Source organism: Macrobrachium nipponense, chromosome 3, assembly GCF_015104395.2.
Source record: "Macrobrachium nipponense isolate FS-2020 chromosome 3, ASM1510439v2, whole genome shotgun sequence".
Lineage (NCBI taxonomy): Eukaryota > Metazoa > Arthropoda > Malacostraca > Decapoda > Palaemonidae > Macrobrachium > Macrobrachium nipponense.
Window position 1 is genome coordinate 49,406,298 of NC_087202.1, and position 19,429 is coordinate 49,425,726.

General features: G+C 43.5%; 1 long non-coding RNA gene across 2 annotated transcripts in view; it reads right to left on the reverse strand.

Annotated features, from left to right (window-relative positions):
- LOC135221756 (uncharacterized) overlaps positions 1 to 18,334 on the reverse strand; it is a 79,989-nt gene extending 61,655 nt beyond the window's left edge. Inside the window, exons 1-2 of one of the 2 annotated variants that reach the window (XR_010316083.1) lie at positions 18,236 to 18,334; positions 7,959 to 8,196 (exon numbers count right to left, since the gene is read on the reverse strand). This is a non-coding gene — a long non-coding RNA (uncharacterized LOC135221756). Of the gene's footprint in view, positions 1 to 7,958; positions 8,197 to 16,574; positions 16,848 to 18,235 lie in introns of those variants that run through there. The other variant, XR_010316084.1, reaches the window with a different exon arrangement.
- Between the last annotated feature and the right edge of the window lie 1,095 nt (positions 18,335 to 19,429).

Consider the following 19,429-nt stretch of genomic DNA (forward strand, 5'->3'; position numbering starts at 1 on the left):
ACTGAAACTACCAAACAGTATAATAACCATTCATTTCTATTCTTTATTCTATCTTTTCCAAATTTTTTTTTTATTAAATGTATTGCATGAATAAGTTTTTAAATTTACAGCATCCTTTTACCAATATGATATTGTTATGATACAATAAAGTTTGTTCATACTTACTGGCAGAATATATATATAAGCTGTATTCTCCGAAGTCCGACAGAATTTCAAAACTCCCGGCACACGCAGTGGTCGGACCAGGTGGTTAGTTACCCATTCCCGCCGCTGGGAGGCGGGTGTCAGGAAACCATTCCATCTTCTATTCAGATTTTTCTAATGCCACTGTCCACGAGGGGAGGTTGGGCGGGTACTTGATTATATATATCTGCCAGGTAAGTATGAACAAACTTTATTGTATCATAACAATATCATTTTGTTTTCATGACACTTACCCTGTCAGATATAGTATATATAGCTGATTCCCACCATTGGAGGTGGGGAGGGACAGAATAAAAGGATTTTGAGAAAAAAACATTTCACATGCAGATGATAGACATCTTGGTTCCTTACCTGTTAGCATAAGCTGACTTCGTGATTACTGTCACCCAAGTCTGCTTTTGCTTTACTAGAGTCTCCAGCAAGGATGTGACCTGTACAGCTGGTGAGTTCTAGATGATCTGACAACGGGGGCGTGACCACAATGTGTCTAGACCATATTGACCATACCATGAGGGCTAAGAAGTAAAATAAATATCACCACCTGACCAACCTAGCCAAAGTTAAGGTGTTTTAACTAAAGCTTAAGAGTTAAGAAGTCCGCCATTGGCGGACGACTCAACATTAATTACAGTAGCGTCTTCTCTAACCATTTTCTACAGGAATAGGATGAGTGGTACTTCTTGCCCCCAAGATTGTGTCTGCGGACACGTATGGCCCTAGCGAGCAGCAGATCTCATATGACGTCTTCACATCTCTCAGGGAGTGGGTGAAGCGAACAGAGTTGCTTCGCTAAAACGCGGTACTCAGGATGTACTGAGTGCCATTGCTCTGTTGAAATGCTTCCGAGGCCGCGTGAGCATTTACTTTAAAAGTTTAAAGGTTTCAAATCTTTGTTCAAACATGACGAATGAGCTCTTAGAAAGACTCCTTAAAAAACAACGCCAGGGCGTTCTTCGACATGGTCAAGTCTGGTCTTTTTACGGAACAACGCAGATTGTCCGAATGACCTCGACTTTCTTTAGTTTTTATCAAGATAAAACTTGAGAGCCCCGACAGGGCACAGGACTCTCTGTGGCTCTTGCCCAATAATTTGTGCCATCCCCTTGATCTCCAGGCCTCTGGGCCAAGGGTTAGACGGGTTTTCGTTCTTAGCAAGAACGGAAGGCTTAGAGGACACCGAATTATGTCCTCTAAAGCCAAAACCTCTGATGATAGCTAAAACCTCACTAACCTCTTTGCCGTAGCTAGAGTGGTTTAGAAAATTAGCCTTTCTGGTCACGTGTATTAAGTTTACAGAAAGGAGAGGTTCGAAATGCTTTGACATCAGGAACTTCAGACTACGTCTAAGTTCCATGCCGGAAGCTCGATCTAGACCATTCAAGAATTTCCACAGACCTCAAATATCGTGAAGGGCTTTGTTGTTTGACAGATCCGAATCTCTGAGCCTAGAGGCCGTCAACAACATATTTCCCGTATTCTACAATCGTTGGGACTGTTAGCTTATCCCATACTTCAGACGGAAAGGGAAGACGGTAAAAGTATTCACAGAGGTCGAGGTGGAGGAACAGTCATTCTTCCTGCACTATCTGCCAGAATCGGCCCACTCCGATTGGTACACTGCAAAATATGCAGCACTGCTTTGCTTTGGCAATGAGACCTGTAATTAATCTTGAAGATCCTCTCGCTTCTCGACAGTCTGAAACGCATTCAGATCAGAGCGGAGAGGTTTTTTAGGTACCTCTCGAAGTGAGGCTGTTAGAGTAGATCGATTCTCTCGGAAGGGTCCTTTGAAAGTGCTCTCTTGAAGGACGTGACCTCTGTGAATCCAGCCTCTCGAAGGAACCAACATGGGGTCGATCAGCGTCTTCTCGCTCCCTCTGACACCAGGCGATTATCTTATTTATATTTCCTAAGCTTTTGAATAGGGGAAAAGAGACTAACCAACTATCCCCATTCCTTACTATATGATGGTGTCTATTGCTACCGCTCTCGGATCGAGAATAAGGGGGCAACGTAGAGGAAGCTTCTTCGTCTTCAATATTGCGAAGAAATCTACGAAAGGACGTCTCCAAAGTCTCCTAAAGTCTCGACATACTTCTAAGCGAGGATTACTCAGACGTCAGTAGTTGCTGCCGTCGATCGAGAAGATCCGCACGGACAAGCAATAGTGTAACGAACCTCTTGAGGATCGTTACGTTCCGTGCTTATGTCGATAACCATTTCTCTCTTCTTGGGATATGAGAGAGCTGCAAAATTATCTGAGATGATTTGGACCAATCGACCAAAAACTCACTCTTCGAGGAACTGGAGAGCCAACCAAATTGCTTCCAATTCTCTTAGATTATGTGCCAGGACCTCTGTACGGATGCCTGGCACCCTCTCGGTATCACCTGAGGTGATCGTCCACCCATTGAGAGATGTTTAGAATTATTTCTAAATCTTTGATGTTATTTCAGTTCTCCTGTAGGAAAAACTGTAGAGGTCTGAATTGCAGTCTATTCAGGAAACAAGCTTCTCCAGCGAGGAAAATGGGTCCCCAGCATACTCATCCATTCCTCACTAAGCATGCTTCCTTCCCTAATAAGGCTGCGCTTTGCATAAGCAGGAGAGCATTATTATAGTGCTATGCCGTTGTAGACTTACAGAATTCTGTTACAGTGCGGTAATCAGCGCCGAACAGGTCTAAGAGATATCTCTGTTGAAAATTTCTTAGCAAAAGGAAGTCGTATTTATTCATGATTACTAGAAATCCCCTCAAACCGAGGCTAAAGTCCATGATTGTAGGGCAGAGATACGGTTCGTCAATCAATCCCGCGGGAGAGAGAGACGTAAAGACCGCACATAACAGCGAGCTACCTGATACTGAGGGTTTGGTGAATGGTGACTGGTGAGTCAGTTACAGCAGCTTACGTTCACCTTCTCGCAGCAATTATGCCGAGTTGCCAGCTACTCTATTCTACTAAGGAATAGATTTTCCACTTTTTGAACAGAAACTCTCAAGTTGGCATATTTAAGCGAAACAGAATTCGCTAAATACAGAAGCTGATTTTGTGTTGTCGTAACACTACGCTTAATTAACCAAATGTTAAATCGGAAACTCCTGGAAAGTTGCCAGGAGTACCGATTAAATATACTGCGTCATCCACAATGATAGCAGCCTTCTATCGTAGTCTCGGCTCGCACTATTCTGCCTGAGTTACCAGCTACTCTATTCTACGAAGGAATAGGTTTGTTACTATTATCGATCAGAAGGAAATTCTCAAGCAGGCATATTTAAGCGAAACATAATTCGCTAGATGCAGGCGCTGAGTTGGTGTTGTTGTAACAATACCTTTTAGCGTTGTCCTTACAGCGGAAACTCCTGGAAGTTTGCAGGAAGGACCGATTAAATACACTTACAATAACCGTCTTTTCGGTTGCCATCTGTAGAGGTAACCACGATATGCGTATATGACTTGAACCCTACATTAGTAATATGACGCAAAGATAAAATACGTAAGTAGTATTGCAGTCACTTGAACATCTAATTCTCTACTACATTCTTTCCTCGACAAGGAAGAGAGAGAGAATGGAAATCGACTGTCTTCGTTCTCTTTGCCAAGAGAACGAATTAATATTATTCGAATGGAGATCCTCAAGTGAGAACCAAGGATCGAAAAGGACAGTTCAAGCTTCTTATGATATTCGACATAAGACTTCATGGACGTAGTCTACAAGTCTTTTTCCTGGATGAGCCTCTGACTAATGAATGAGAGCTCTTTCGAATTTTGTTAATGAGAGCTTATCCGCTTATGCGATAAAATGTTATTAAGATCTTTGTCAATGAGAACTAACCCATTTACATGACAGAAAGTAATCTAGGAATTTGAGCATATAGTCTTCCCAATTCCCGCAGAAATCGAGGAAGGGGCAGGATTCCTGATCAGAGACTGGGCTTACGACAGGTAGGACTTAATGTTCCCCGTTCTTCGGCAGCGCAGTCCCGAAAGCAGATGAGGCGTTTTATGACACCGAAATCTGCTTACAGTTTTTCTGGAATCCATTAAGTCATGGATTCTATTGAACGCTCCCCTTCGTGAGAAAGCGAAGTAGACATCTTGACGAGACCAAACTCCTTCCTCTCTTCGAAAGACGCCCTCTTGAAGACCGTTCTTGCAGGAATCCTGGCGAACGTCTTGATGCGTAGGACGCCTAACGGTCTGAGAACGTCCTGGTAAGTGCTCGGCCGAGCGACATGACGTGTAGGTATGCCGAGCGTCTTCAAAAGCGTCCTCGCTAGCGTCCTGGCGAGCGTCCAGATGTGTAAGACATCGAGCGTCTTCCAAAAAGCTTATCAATGTTTATGACGTCGAGCGTCTTCCAGAGCGTCCTGATGAGCGTCTCTTCGTGTAGGACGTCGAGCATCTGCAAAAGCTTCCTCACGTCTCAATGCGTAGGACGTTGAGCAAGAGACGTCATCGCGAGAGTCTTACTGAGCGTATTGGTGCATAGAACACCAAGGGTTCTGAACAGCATCTCAGAGAGGATCTTGTCGAGCGCCCTGATGCATGAAAGGCCACCCGAGAGGCGTCCTGGAGAGCCGCACGCTGCTCCTGAAGTGTGAGAGCAGTATAAGAAGACGTAGGGATATCGTCTTCAAGACGACCTTAAAGACCTTCATTACCTTCTAAGAAAGACGGTGGCCGCCTGTGCGACATCTTGCGTCTTTGTAATGCAAATGAACATATCCAGAAACGCGCTCAAAAAAGGAACGCCGAGCGTTCCGAAAGGCATCCTCGCGAGGTGCTTGCCGATCGTCCTGATTGCATTCTTTGAGCGTCTTGAAGAGCATCCGGAAAAGGAGAGCGACGAACATCAAGGGAAGCGTCATAGTGAATGACGTGCGTCAACACGAGTAACCTGAGAGGCTTCCTGGCGAGGGGAGAGCCGCTCATGAAATGCGAGCGTTCTAAGCAGAAGTACGGTGATTGTCATCAGGACGAGTCTTAAGGACGTTCGCCACTCTTGACAAAAACGACGGCCGCCTGTGCGACATCTTGCGTCTTTGTCACACTCATCGACACTGCAGAAAGGGCATTTAAAAGGACGCCTGTGTGTTCTTGGGTATGAGGAATGCTTTGCCCTTCTGTCGAAAACTAGGATAGTCTGTCCAGCGTAGCTGCCGAACCAGAATCATCTCTATCCGCTGACCGAGCGTCCCTTAGGGACGAGTAAGAGGCGTCTTGGCGAGCTGTTTGACTATGCAAATCAGCTTGCCGGACGTCAAGCTTATCAGCTTGAACAAAATCCCGTTTCATAGTAAAGCGAACGTCACATAACGTATACGGAGCGCCATGAGGAGAGGAGGGAGGGGAGCATCTTGGAGAGCAAGAAAACAATCCTTGCTACAAGAGTAACGACGTTCCTTCCTCTCGATAGAGCGTCGAGTGTCTCGAAAGGCGTCCTCGTGAGGGTTCTGCCTTATGGATATTTTTTATCTCTTGACAAAGACGACGGCCGCCTGTGCGACATCTTGCGTCTTTGTCACGCTTATCTATATTAAGTCATGCCGAAGGGACGCCAGATCAGTACTCTGACGCTCCCTCCTGATGAGAGAGAGGACGTGAAGCATCCTCTTCTCTAAAGCTTCTTTTTTAGAGGGCGCGAGTCCTTCCGAGAGCTCCAACCCTGCGGGGAGGACGCCTCGGAGGACGAGAAGCAATCTTTCATGATTCGTGCACGTGCACGATCTTTGGCAGCCTGGGAAGCGTCTTCAGGTCCTGCCGAAGGGACGCCAGATCGGTGGGGGGTTCCTCGTAACCCTTCTTCGGCTTACGACATGCCCTCTCCCTGTGGTCCTGGGAGTCCGACAGAAGTCTAGACCTAGAGGCGTTATAAGGCCGATCTGACGCCCCCTCCACAACACTAGGGGCACTAATTCAACATCACTACACTCGCAACACTGATTGGAGATCGAGTACTTATGTAATCCGCCATAACAGAAAGGGCATTACCTCTGACAAACACTTCCTCTAGGCCCGTAGGCCATACCACAAGGTTAGGCAACATCAAGTTTACAGGAGGTTAGTTTCATTACCCTGACTTCTGTTTACTGATCTTGGAGGAAGACCTCCTGATTCTATTACGCTCTAATTTGCGTACATACGAATCATACATCTTCCTTCGGAATCAGTCAAATATCTCACTAATTACATTGATGTTTCAACAAGAATTATGTACACGTCGTGCATATTAAGTGAGAATCTATCGAAAGTTTCGTTATTCTCACCTAACCCCTTGCAGACAACAAAGTCTGAAACTAGCCTAACTAGATTCAGACGTCTTATGTCAAGAAATTCAAAATTAAATCAATTTAAGATAGCGTATGCCTAGCCACAAATCCAAGTTAATAAACCAAAAAGAAAACACCCAAGATACTTAAGCGCAATGAAGTTCTAAAATCCTAGGCGGAGGTAATGAAAACAGGTGTTTACATTACTGGCGACAGAAGAAAATCTGAATAGAAGATGGGAATGGTTCCTGACACCCGCCTCCCAGCGGCGGGAATGGGTACTAACCACCTGGCCGACCACTGCGTGTGCCGGGAGTTTTGAAATTCTGTCGGACTTCGGAGAATACAGCAATATATATCTGACAGGTAAGTGTCATGAACAAAAGAATACTTAAAGCACAAGGGGTAGATGCTGACCAATAGGAGAGCAGGATCTTATGGGGTGACTAGCATCGGAACCAATGAGAGAGCGGGAGGATGGTGGCGAGTTTACTCAGCTGGCGGCGCGGGAGTTTTAAAATTGTTCTCGGTGGTCCGGGCGAATCTCAGGACTTTACAGCAACAACCTTTCGTATCTTGAAAACTTTTCGTATGTAGAGCTGTAAAATTTTTCGTATTTGCTTTCATATCTCGAGTTTTTCGTAAGTTGAGCTTTTCGTATGTCAAGGTACCACTGTATCTAAATCACTGAATGGCAGCCAAAACAAAACACTTCACAATCCGAGATATAATCCATCAAAATCAATGAAGATAGAATTTTAAAAATCACTGCTACTCAAGAGTGTCACCAAAAGCCTGCAAACAAACTGGTTTTCTCTGCTCAGTTGTTCCTCTCTTTCCTGAAAGTGGGCGGGGCTATTCACCTACACTAAAAACAAAAGAGCCGCTTTGTGAATTTAAAAATTTTTTAGCTGCCAATGCTAGAAACTTTTAGCTATGTAATTACTGGCAAGTTGCATATAAATTAAAAACGGCATTTTTTAATCCAAACATTTGGTAGGCTTGGATTACCCAGAGACTAAAGTACTGTACAGGCAGTCCCAGGTTACGAAGGGGGTTCTGTTCTTGCTGCGCGTTGCAACCCGAAAATAGTCTTAAGCCGGAACAAAGCATTACTTTTAATGCTTTGGGTGCATTGAAACAAATTATGTAAACTGCATTCTTATTGCATTTTTCATAAAAAAAACCCTTCAAATATCGATTAATTTGCATTTTTGGTGTCATATTTCTTGTGCTGCATGAGCGTTGTAGGCGTCGTAACCCTGGAAATAATTTCTGATAAATATAATTGAAAAGCTTGAAAAGCGCCTTAACTTCGGAACATCGTAACCCGAACCCATCATAACCCAGGGACTGCCTGTATATAGTGTTATCTCTAAAATGTTCTAGACTTAATATATATATAACTAAAGTAGTACTAGTAACTTATGAGGTACAAAATCATACACAGTACAAAATTAGAAGACAAATGTGTATAACTTACCTCTTTTTCATAATTAATTAGTCTTTGCAATTTTCTATTGTTCTGAATGCGAGTATAAAGTTCTTCGGTGCAGTATGCTATGTACACTATGAAGGCCACCATCAAAGCTATCGACAAACCATTTCTTATTCGTCGCCACACAGCCATCTCTTCGTCTCATTTTCAAGAAGTTCAGAAGTATTATATACAGCAACCTTTATACAGATGCCATTGAGAATTTTATCATAGCATCACTTGGCTTGCAAGAAAGAAGAAAATAAATCTAATCAAACACAAATAATTTCTTCCAGAAACTAAATTTTGACATTTTCTAGCAAAACATTACAGTAACAAGATTAAAAGATTAGTGCTATTGAAGCCCCTTTCCTGTCTTTGCCAGCTGGAAATGAGGCTGTTGCCATGGTCACCTGTTTCAATATTTACCATACCAGAGTTTTAATTGTTTGATACAATGCAGGGAGTAGGGAATGTTCTGAATGCTTCAAAAACTTGGGTTATAAAAGATTTATCTCTTCATATGCAAACAGAACACATAAAAAAGGTTTTACTAATATGAATGCGTACAAACAACAGAGAAGGAGTAAGTGTCACCAATACTTGAGCTTTATGTTGTGTCTAAGATCCCAAAAAATAATGTACCAGACGCCCAGATTTATGACCTACTCAAATCACACCTATCTACAATGTACTGCTGGGGAATGAAAAAGAAAGAAAAATAAATCTTAAAAAGTTCAAACGTGAAAGTTTTCATGTTAGTCACTTACATCCAGCTTTTAGTCTGATCTGTTCAAAATTTTTTATATTTAATACTGTCCATCAAACTCAAAATAAATTTACCATGTGACAATTTCCTTTATTAGCCTAGGCTACTGCTCATGGCCTAGTGTAGTTAGTTTACGCTTAAGATAACCTACCACTGGTAAATATAAAGATGGCTGCAAGATATTGTTTATTAGTAGTATCCTTAGGCTAAACAATACATAAAAGGATGTATATAATACAGTACAGGAGGTAATAAAAGAAATTTATTTCAGATATAATGATAATTAACTGTATTTTGTCATATTTTTCCTTGCATCCCTGAATGGCTGGTACTAAACATGATGCCCTTTTGGGGATGAATGTAAAAACACACAAAAAAATACCAAATTTGTAACTAATTTGTATTTTTCATAACTAACAAACCTGAGGTCTTAACATTAGGATTTACTAGCGCCAAGCTGGAAACCGGTAGAATTAAAATTACACTTGTGAGATCCAGGGACTAATGGCATCTATACCAGGTCACGGGGCATGTATACCCAGAATGCCCACGGCTACCTGTGACCCATCAGTTATATTTCTAACCCAGTTTAGACTGCTAGAGGGGTGGTTCGAGGTGGGACCTTTAACCTGTTAAGACCTCAGGTTTGTTAGTTATGAAAATACAAATTAGTTACAAATTTGGTATTTGTTCATACACGAAACAAACCTTCGGTCTTAACATTAGGATAGACTTACTATTGGAGGGAGGTAAGTCTCTACAACTGACTGGAAGTTTGCCACCTTCTCCATTTCCGAATATATAGGTAAATTCTAGAGAATGGACAATGAACCTAGGACCAAAGATATAAGCGGATCTATTGGTTTCCTCCCACTGGGTGTAGATACCATTCTACTGTTTACTCTTGTCCCTTGCGACTGGATCCACCTTCACCCCTCTTTCCTTATTATCCAGAGGGGTGTGTTGCTACTGAAAAGTATATCATCAGCTAAGATAGCTTCACAGTATGGCTGACCATCTCACCTGCATCTAGTCCGTTCCAGCACATGACGGTAACTCTCCTTCATATTGCCCGTAGTTAAAGGAGTAGGAAGAAAGTAGTAAAGAAAAAAGACCAGTCATCCCATTCATTCTACTTTCATACCTTCATCTTAGACTAGACGCAAAAAACTGACCCGCCAGGGGGCACTGGATGAACTATATCACTTGTTGGGCCGCCACCACTGGACCCAAGGAAAAAGTGTCCAAGGATCTATGGGCAACATCTTTCAAATAAAATGAGGTGAAAGTTGTTTGGCGCTTCCACACGCCAGCTTTCAGAATTTTATCCACAGACATGTCTTCTTAAATGCTAGGGAAGCACTCACACCTCTGATGTCATGAGCTCTAAGCTCCCACCTGGCTATCTGACCCTCTGTCTTCTGCAGTATAAGCATTTCTGATTGTCTCCCTTAGCCAAAATGATATTGTATTCTTGGACACTTCCTTCTTGTTCCGTCCTGTACTTACGAACAACCTCTGGCACCCCGGCCTGAGGTGCCTTGTTCTCTTTAAGTACTCCCTTAGTGCCCTGACGGGCACAGGAGCAATTTCAGCTTTGTCGTTGTCTACAAAGTCTGCCAAGGAAGGTATGGTAAAGGAGTCGAATCTGCCGTCTACTATTGTTGGATTTTGGGTCTTTGCCACGAATTCTGGGACAAACTCACACACCATTGATCTCCAACCTCTCGAGTGCTTTATGAGATATGAGAGGCCATGTAGCTCCCCCACCCTTTTGGTTGAAGCCAGGGCCAATAAGAAGACTGTCTTCAGGGTCAGGCTCCTATCCGTGGACTGCCTTAGTGGTTCGTAAGGGGGTGTCAGACTACTCAGTACCTTGGTCAGATCCCCAATCTGGGGTTTTTAGCTCCTTTGGTGGGCATGACTGTTCAAAGCTCCTCATCAGCATGGCCACTCCCATGAAGACGATATGTCCACTCCTTTCATTCGTAAGACTGAGGCTAGAGCAGCCCTGTACCCCTTCACTGCAGATACAGACATATGTTTTTCTGTTCTGAGATGTATCGAGAAAGTCTGCTAACTGCTGAATAGTGGTACCGAGTGGAGACACGTTCCCCCTTTTACGACAACCAATCACAGTATGCTGACCCACTTCCTTGTATACTGTCGCGGATGATTTTCTGATATTACCTGCCAATCTGAGTTGCTGCTTTCTGCGAAAACCCTCGCTCTCCTGGAGGAGATACTTGACAGTCTCCACCATATTGTGGGGAAGGCGATAGGGACTAGGTTCACCGACTGGTGGTACCTCTCCACTGAGGCTGACAAAGAAGGTTGCTCCATGGAGGTAACTCTCTTGGCACATCTACTAGGAGTTCCAGTAGGTCTGGAAACCACTCTGCTTTCGGCCATAAACGGGGCTACCAGGGTCATCTTGAGGTTCTGAGACCGCATTACCCTGTTCAGAACCTGACGGATTAGACAAAATGGAGGAAAATGCGTACACGTCCAGATTGTCCCAGGGGTGTTGTAGCGCATCTTCTGCTGCTGCCTCTGCGTCCGGGACTACTGAACAATACACTTCCAACTTTTTGTTGTACCTGGTTGCGAATAGGTCTATGATCGGTCCTTCCCACAACACATGAGCATCCTGTCCACTACCTTGTGTAGGACCACTCCGTTCCCAGGAATCTGATCCTGCGGCTCAACTTGTCGGCCACTATGTTTCTTTTTCCCGGAATATACCTGGCCTTGATGGCTACCAGGTTCTCTATAGCCCACTGGTGAAGTTTGAACTGTCATCCACATGTAACTGCCGAGAAACTAGGCCTCCTTGCTTGTTTATATAAGCTACTACTGTGGTGTTGTCTGACATCAATACCACCGAGTGTCCCTTTACTCTCTCCCTGAATTCTTGTAGAGCCAGGAAAGCTGCTTTCAACTCCAGCACGTTTATATGGAGTTCTCTGTCCTTGCAACTCATTTTGCTGACACCATCAACTCCTCCATATGGGCTCCCCAGCCTTCTAGTGATGCATCCGAGAACAGCAAGAGGTCTGGGGAGGATTGTTTGAAGGGGGACACCCACTGTCAGATTGTCGTCGTCCACCCACCACAGCAAGTCTTTCCTCACTTCTGCCGACAAGGGAATTTGCTCGTACGGGTGATCTACTGTTGGTGACCAAAACTCCTTCATCCTCCATTGTAGGGACCGAAGGTGTAGCCTTCCTTGTGGTACTAGCTTCTCCAGGGAGGTTAGGATTCCCAGCACCACCTGCCACTGTCTTGCTGGCTGTGTCTGCTTTCCCAGAAAGGCATTCACCACTTGTTTGCATTTCTGTACTCTTTGGTCTGTCGGGAATACTTTGGCTTGTGTTTGTGTCTATCACCATTCCCAGATATTCCAAACGTTGACTTGGATCCAGCTGCGACTTCTGCTGATTCACCACAATACCTAGGCTGTGACAAAGCTGCAGGAGGGCCGCCCTGTCCCTGAGTAATTTCTCCCTGGACTTTGCTATCACCAGCCAATCGTCCAGATATCTTATCAGCCTGATCCCCTGAGCGTGCGCCCATGCCGACACGAGGGTGAAACACTCTTGTAAAAACTTGAGGAGACGTTGTCAATCCGAAGCACAGGACCTTGAACTCGAAAGCTTTCCCTGCAAGACTGAAGCGGAGAAATTTCCTTGAAGACTGATGGACTGGTATCTGAAAAGTATGCGTCCTTTAGATCGACTGTCAGCATAAAGTCTCCGATTCTGACTGCTTGTAGAACCGTTCTCGGAGTTTCCATCTTGAAACTGGTTTTCCTTATAAACAGATTCAGCGTTGACAGGTCTATTACTGTCCTCCACTCCCCGTTGGCTTTGGGTACCAGGAAAATCCTGCTGTAGAAGCCTTTTGTCGGACTGCATACTTGTTGCACAGCTCCTTTTTCCATCATCTTCTTCACCTCGTCCTGCAGAATAGTGGCCTTCTGAGATTTGTGGGCATAAGTGACGTGGGGTAATGGTTGATCTGTCAGGGGCGGGGTTACCTCGAACGGAATCAAATACCCGATCCTGAGAACATCCACCACCCATGCTCTGCCCTAGTTCCTGCCACACCTTCCAGTGATTTGCCAGCAAACCCCCCACTGGTGTGGCCGAGTGATGGGAGGCGCCCATCCTATCTTCTTGAGCCTCTCCCCCTTCCCCTATTGCCCCCTTCCTCTGTTGTTTTCTATTGTGAAAGGGCCGATGAGTTATCCTCTTTGGGGAAGAGGGTCTTGTGACTCTATTAGGGATGCTATGTCTCACTGGTTTCTTTCGAGACATCTGCTGTTGTCTTCCCTCCAAAGGAATAGTTTGACTGTTAGAGGTTTTCCTAACTGCCTGTTGCACCAACCTATCGTTAGTGTCCATCCTTCTTCTATCTATCGCTTCTTCCAGTATGACCTCTGGCAACAGTAGTTGCGATTCCAAGATATCCCCATTCCTCATTGCTAACAGGGAATCCAAATCCACATTGCGGCTTAGTCTAGCCAATGCTGCATCTCTCCTCATTAGCAGGATATTTGCCCAAACATTGGCACTTACGTTTGTCAGGTACGCAATCGCCTTGGACCCCTGACTGTAGTAATCTAATGAACAATGGTTCATCTACTACTTTCCTTGTTGCTTCCGAGGATGCAATTTTCGCCACTGCTGTTGACCAAAGGTCTAACCAGGACGCAGCCTGAAAGACAGAAGAAGCTGTTGCTTCTAACGTGGCAGCCTCTTGGTACGTCATCGAAGGGCACTCCATTTTAACCTGATCCAAGGTTAATCCAGGCCTTAACCTTACAACATTAGGGTTCATTTGTCTAGACAGCAAAGGGACCTTCGGTGTCGTATAAATATTTCCTTTGCTTTATCCATTGGAGGGGGTAATAAAATTTAATGATCTATTAGATCTTAAGGAATTATCCCTCCCTGCAATCTTTGCGTTTACGTGTTGCAAGACCGATTCCGCATTACTCGAACAAGGCAATTCATACGACACCTTGGTATCCCTCTTTAGGTCCAAACGCCATGTCAATTCCAGGAGGAAGCATACTGGCCGGTGTTTCTGTCTTCTCCGAAAGGCTATTGAATTGACGAATCAAATCAATAACCTCTGCATACGAGGCCAGAAACAAGAGTTTTCTCCTTCCTCCGGCTCTAGTGTACCACTCTCCGTCACGAGAGATGTTGTCTCGCCTCTATCTTCTGACAGACGGCCCGGAATTCCACGGCCGCCTGCCCCTACGGCGCGGCCTCTCTGATCTTTGCTGGCCGCTGTTGGCTCGATCCCAGATAGTCGGCAGGGGAACGAGAACGTCTCACTCTTTCCCTGCTCACGGATCTAGAGCGAGAATCTCGTCTAGATCTCCAAGATGAAGGCTCCCTTAAGACAGAGGTAAGTTCGTCTTTATTAGCGTTGGCAACGTTTTCGAGCGTCGGCGAGCCCGGCCTCGGCCTTCTATCCAGACGGACACTGCCTTCCACGAACGTATCCGCCGAGGTTGCCAACTCTCTATTTTTTGTACTTTTAATAGGAGCCTTATCGTCCTTCGTACGTATTTGAAACGGCCTTACGGGCGAAAATGGGACTGCATTCCATCCTCTGCTGCACCTTTCGCCGCCAACGTCGATTTTACCAGAGGGATCGCAGTTTTTGCGATCCGAACTGGCAACTCCGCCTCGGCCGCTAGCTCGCCGGCCGTCACCTCTCTCGCTTGTTCGGACTACTCGCGAACGGCTTCGTCTGGCAACCTTGTGCTTAATAGCCACTGATTTTCCGACCTTCTTGCTGACTGGAAATGACAGTCTTCGTCCGAAGTAGAGGAAGAATTGATTCTTCTCTCTTGGCCCACCGAGGATCCGCTAGGAACTCCCGAATCCTCCTCCAACGCTTGACTGGCGCTCGCCGTGACGTTATCGGACTTAGCGATGACGCCGAACTAGAGGAAGAAGACGAAGAAGGCGAATCACACTTTTTCTTTTTGTCTCTCTTATTCATTCTCTCCTCTATATCCTGTAACTTCTGCATTACAGTTTGCATTGACGGATCAGAAGGCGTATTAGCGTCTGGTGCAGCGAAAAAGGCCGAGAATCGGTCTGTGACGTCATCACGCCTGCCATCTCAGAGTGTGACGTATGTTGTGACGTCATCGCTCTCGTATGAGGGAGACTGAGAGGTTTTTCTGCTGGTAACCGCACGTTGCTGCCAAATTACCTCCCACGTTCTGCATCGCTGTAAATAACTGAGTGGGATGGAGAAGCAGCGGCATTAATTCCCATAAAATTGCAAGCCCGGGGGATGAGGAACATTCAGCGCTGCCGGACCCTGCTGGAACCGTGACGTCATATAATGCGCAAGCAGACCATCCAAGGTTGGTACGCCTGGTAGGCCTAGCGCTGACCACGTACCATCTAACCTATGCGCTTGCGTAGCAGGAGCCTGGAACAAAGATGGCGGATCTCCCCCTCTACTTGCTGGGAACAAAGGAGAGTGCAAATTATTATCATAAAATTACCCAAGGCCCCTCCTGACGTTTTCCGATACAGAACCGCTAGGAGAAACCGAATGGGGTATGAGACAATTCAAAAGCAGGTGGAGAAACATATGGAGCAGCTGGTTTATTACCGATACAAAAGAAGCCGGTAAGGTTTGGTCATCCAAAGATGGCGTCACCCCCTTTCTTTTGTATTGGCTTTTGTCCATAGAACTTCTTCCACTGTTCCACCGACCAACCGCGACAAACAGAACACGGATTAGAAAACCGTACATACGTTTTCCCTGCACCTACTACACGTTGGATGAGGATCCGTCGACACCGAGGTTAGGAACCTAGAACAAGGGAAGCCACTGACTCCTGGGCATTTCCTTTGTCTCCTCTTCGAAGCGGTAGACGATCCCGATGTTGAGGCAAAATTCTCCATCATACCACGTATACACTCTTACCACACACTGATCCACACTTGGAGAAAGAAAGGAATGAAAAAATAAAAAATGAAAATGGATAAAGAACGGGCAAACTGAAAAACCGGCTTTAAATGAGATAGACAGTAACACGTCTTATCTTAAAGGCGGTAGGAAAATAACTGATGGGTCACAGGTAGCCGTGGGCATTCTGGGTATACATGCCCCGTTGACCTGGTAATAGATGCCATTAGTCCCCCTGGATCTCACAAGTGTAATTTTAATTCTACCGGTTTTCCAGCTTGGCGCTAGTAATCCTAATGTTAAGACCGAAGGTTTGTTTCGTGTATGAACCAAACAGCAAATTCTCATCATCTTGGTAAATTGCTCAAATTACCTCACCTGTACAACTGCATTAGGCATTATAGTTTTCAAAATGGTTTGGTAAAAACAAATTATAAATAAACTATATCTTCATGAAGCCATGGGCTATCCTTTATTTACCCTGACATAAGGACGGCAAATTTCTCATCATCTCACCTGTACTGTATTAGTATATAGTACACCCTTTTCTATATTGTTCTGGCAAACACTGATACTAATAAACAACATCTTCGAGTGGCTGCCTCCTTTAGATTTACTCGAATATTAAATGTCAGTTAGCTAACTGATAAATTAGGTCAAACAAACTATCACCTTGTGGAAGCAACTCTAAAAGCGATCTGTTTAATGTAAGCAGAGTGATTGTCACTTCTACTGACTGCAAGAAAGTGGGCAAGCACTTTGTCTAATGTTCCAATCAGGAAGTACCTTTAGGGTAAATGACCAAGCAGCAACATAGCAGCCACCAATCCTGGAACGTGGCCACTTCCCAAAAAAGCACTCGAATTATTTCATTATTTCATAATTTAAGAGAAAACACTTACTTCGCGAGGAATATAGCTAGAGGTCACGTTGTGGTGCCTGGATGGGCCACAACTCTTGACTGACACCCATGGCAACGAATACAAATACTTTTTCGGGATGGTGACCGCATTCTGGGATTGGTGGTCGCTATGTCACCGCTTGGTCATTAACCCAATTTCTACTCTTGAATCAGGGTGACCAGATGTCCCATATTTGACGGGATTGTCCCGTATTTATGACATTTGTCCTGTGTCCTGTATCGACCCTCCCCGGGACGCCTTTTGTCCGTATTTTCAATATCTAAAAAAAAAAAAAAAATACAATAAACTAGCGAAATTTGCACTGAGCATTCCCCCTTCAAATGCTCAAGTGGAGCGAGTGTTCTCTCTGATGGGCCAACGATGGGGTGGTGTAGGAACCGGTGCAGTGTAGAGATGATAAAGTCAGAACTACAGATAAAGTGCAATTTCACACTGTCCTGCTCGAACTTCATCACATATGCTCAAACCAAACACCATCTCTTGAGAGCAGTTGGACTAGTGCAAAATATGACAAATGAAAAATAACTTAACAACAATGAGGAAATAATTTTTAAAAGGATTATTGAAAGGTTTTCATCCTTATGTATTTTATTGTCTGCAATTTATTCAATATATTATGGCAAGTCACTTTTGTTATTAATATCCTTCAAAGCTGCAAAACATGCTTGACTGCAATATTCTAATGCTTTGACACATGTAATAAACAGCTGTTTGTAACAAAATCTTATAACGAATGCACTTTAAAACAAAAGAAAAGTCAATAAAGAAGGCTGAGAAGGACTTTGCCTGCGTCACTGTGTGCAAAACTTTGCATAAGTTGTGTCTATATTGTTCAACTACCTCTTCAATTTTAGTGTCCGTATTTCAATTTTCAAAATCTGGTCACCCTGACTCGAATGGAACTTAGGTAATTCTGGGAGCGAATGCGGAGTACCTAGGAGTCAGAGCCACTGCAAGCATTGTAGGCATTTTTGTGGCATGCATTTAAGAAGGAATATAACCTAACCAGATTTACCTTCAACTAGTATAGCTAATCTAACCTCAGACGTCCATTGTCCTACCTAACCGGGCCCTGGGGGGAGGGTATCCTGGACCACCCAAATAAACGTAAGTCAGACCCACCCTACTCTGCATTCAACTTTAATTCTGCAACCTAGATTATCCCAAAACTAAAGCAAACATCCTCTACCGAAACTAGGCTAGTTTAGCTAACTAGCCTACTAGCTAACCCCTGGTCTTGAAAGTCTACGTGTATGCAGACTGCAGTCTAACCTAGTGTAATCTCATTACTTTAAGTGTAAATTTAGTAGAAGAAGAGATATTGACGCACTTTACTGATGTGGCCCTAGTCTAATTAGCATACGTTTAAGTTTATAGTAATTTGCCATTAAAAACAATATCTGAAATAGGTATACCTAGGTAGGTGGCTAGTAGGTAGTACGATAGCTAAATAGGCTATAGGCAGCACTGGTATTCGTGAAATATCGGATTCTAATACATTGACAATTCTGTCCTTCTCACAAAGTTTATAAGACATTTAAATCACAAAACTACTTGGTATGGTGAGAAGTAAATGTATATATGATTTTCACACAATTACAATTACTTTTTACCATAAAAATATAAGTGTTTACACGTACAATAACAAGAGACGTCTTAGACTCAAATGTAAATTTTGCTGACAGCCCACCAAAGGAGGGATTAATTTTTCGTGGTAATTCTCATTAGTTGTGGTTTAGTAATTTTTCACTTATTATTTTTGACAGTTTACAATGTTAAGTTTTTTCATTTATTAGTTTTCTTCTTTAAAAATCTAATCACGGTGATAATTATTGTACCCTAAAAACTACTGATAGTTAGCAAAGACTTATACTGTAAATGGTTTCAACTATATTATCGCTATTTAATATTGTTAGGCAGTGAACAGATCTCTTTAATATCTTGCGATCTCCATTTAGGTTTTATGGCCTCCCTGTATACCTATTACCAAAGTGCAAAAAAAAATACGTTAATAATTTTTTTTTCCAAAAAAATTCAAGACAAAAAAACATGCCTACACCCACTAAATGGTCCATTGGCCGCGATGCAGGTCAAAGGGAATCCTTTGTATAGCCAAGACTGGGCCTGTCATGATCAGATCAGGGGTTATTTTCTTCATCATCTGTATTCATAAACTATTTATATCCGTCTTAAGAAAGGCCCAACACGAAGTTAGGAGGTGAAGAGCTTGTTATAGTTAGGAGGGGGAAGAAGGATATGTTAGTGTTGACTGCTATTGTGAAATGGAAAGGTCTAATAAAATCCAGATTAAGAAGATGGAAGACAAGAAGCGAAAGATCTTTTGCTGTGGCAGTCAAGGACTATATGCCTCAAGACACCTGGGCTCCTCTCTTCTCATCCTCTCGACCCCTGTTTCGTCTCTCTATTCTCGTCTCTCTCTCTCTCTCTCTCGTCTCTCATCTTTTCTCTCTCTCTCTCTATATACTATTATGTTATATATATAATATATATATATAATATTAATATATATATATATTATTATACTTTTGTTAATCCTACTTAATCGCCTTGATCTTTTCCCGAATAGATATTAAGTTATCTTGAATAAAAAAAGGTTAAAAGATTTAAAAATTAAAATCTTATTTTGACGACGGGTCGATGCTGTACTATACGTATGTCTAAAGGGAAAAAGGATGTGAAAATTTCCTTAATTTTAGACTTCTATTGTAAACTTACAGTACTTGTTTATTATTATTATTTCTAAAAAAAAAAAAAAAAAAAAAAAAAAAAAACAGAGGCTAGCACACTATTGACTCCTTAGTGAAAACTGAAAT